The following is a 1,917-nucleotide window of genomic DNA, read 5'->3' on the forward strand; positions in this document are numbered from 1 at the left end:
AGTCTGTCTAAAGTGTTGTTGCTGCTCATCAACTAAAGACATGACATTACTGTGGATGTTTGTGGATAAAGTCTACAGTTGATTCTGTTTGTCTCTCAGGTTCTGGACAAAGAAAATAAAGGAGATGCAGTGATCTACAGCACTGTTAAAGTGTCTTCTTCTGGTCATGATCCCATCAGCCTCCATTAAACCAACAGATGAGAGTCACAGCAAATGTTCATCTGAGGATTTGTGTTAGAATCCTGCATTCAGATCTTGAAGATCCTGTTTTTAAAGAATCTGCAGTACTTTCACCTTACATCTGTTCTTTTTATTCATATATGTGAAATGTGTGATTACTTTTTTACTTAAGTCCCACCTCCCATCTTAAAATTTTTTGAAAACCTTGAGGCACCAATTATTGCAGTTCTCTAAACAACGGAATTCAATTTTTTGGTAACACTTTAGATGTGGTGCTGCAAAATTCTCAATATGAAGTTGACAAAGATAGTTAATACATTTGTTAAGCTTCTCACCAGTTTATTAATTTGTTCTTTGTAGACAATTGTATCACTTTAGATATGAATTAATCTTGCTAAGTATGTTAATAAACCTTATTTGTCTTATTGCGCTAAGGGTTAATGCCTTACTAACACCTTATAAACACATTTATAATGCTTGTTAATGTGTTAATATAGCTTTTTAGGGGATCTTATTATAAAGTGTTACCCATTTTTTTAGTGCTTAGTTAAATAATCAGTGTATTTACTGATCTGTTATATTGTTGTTTGAGTTAAAAGGAAAAAAAGATCAGAACTTACAAAGTTCTTCAAATCCTGAATAGTTCCTGTTAGCTATAAATAACTCTGAACTTGACATGCTGCCTCAGAATAATAGCACTTAAACCAAATGTGTCAACTATCAGTAATACCGTAGCGTTTGATAAGATTGCTTTTCAATAAATCTCCTACCTTGTGCTGCACACAAGATTTTAGAGCAAACATTGAAACCTGTTTGAAGCATGATCAAAACCCCTATATTCTGTTTCAAGCTACATCACCTATTTTTTTTTATTTTACTTTTTATAATGAACCACAAACATCTTTAGAGGAAAGTTGGGGAGCACTGTTTGCCAGGATGTTATTTTTGGAGAAAAAAAAATTGTAATTTCATATTTCAACGTTTTTTCACTGATTTACACCATAGTAAGGGTAACATAAGTTCAAAGCAGTTTTGTATTTTTTTAAATATCTTTCCAAGTATATTTTTATCAATTGTAAAATAATTCCCAGTGGTCTTTAAATTAATATGCTATTTTTTATCCAAAATAAAAATAAAAAACATTCGTTTTTGAAGTTTTTTTTATTTTTTTATTTTTTTTGCAGAGGAGCAGGAGTTCAACACTGTTGGTGCGGAAATAATCCCATGCTGATATCCCATCATGCCTTTGTTTGTACTCACTCCCACTAGCTTACGGCCCCCCACAACCCTAAGCTAACATTAGCATTGCAGAACAAAGAAAACTGCTAGCAATATTGTAGCTATGCGGCAGTACAGTTTTGAACCAGATGGCAGCTCAGACCAGGAAAATAAAGTCGTACACTATATTACCAAAAATATTCACTTACCTGCCTTGACTCACAGATGAAGAAACAAACACACATATGTATATATACAGTACATATACATATATATATATACATATATATATATATATATATAAAATGCTAAACCATGAAAAGAATGATTTTCTCTATAAAATGAAGTGTAATTAGTGTGCAATACTAAAGAAGTTAACACAACCTATAAAAACATGATGAAAATTTAACACCTAACCACAGTTAATAAAGAAAAAAAAAGGGTAACGCTTTATATTAAGGTGTGCTTGTTAAGTATTAATAAGATATTAATAAGCATTAGTAAGATGCTTATAATTTG

The 1,917-nt window shown here is 31.4% G+C and overlaps 1 long non-coding RNA gene across 1 annotated transcript in view; it reads left to right on the top strand.

Moving 5' to 3' along the window:
* The window catches only part of LOC112159422, a 7,495-nt gene extending 7,251 nt beyond the window's left edge, over positions 1–244 (top strand). The window contains exon 4 of the long non-coding RNA XR_002921488.2: positions 100–244. This is a non-coding gene — a long non-coding RNA (uncharacterized LOC112159422). The remainder of the gene's footprint in view (positions 1–99) is intronic.
* The last annotated feature ends 1,673 nt before the right edge of the window (positions 245–1,917 follow it).

The sequence above is a fragment of the Oryzias melastigma genome, linkage group LG7 (genome assembly GCF_002922805.2).
Source record: "Oryzias melastigma strain HK-1 linkage group LG7, ASM292280v2, whole genome shotgun sequence".
Lineage (NCBI taxonomy): Eukaryota > Metazoa > Chordata > Actinopteri > Beloniformes > Adrianichthyidae > Oryzias > Oryzias melastigma.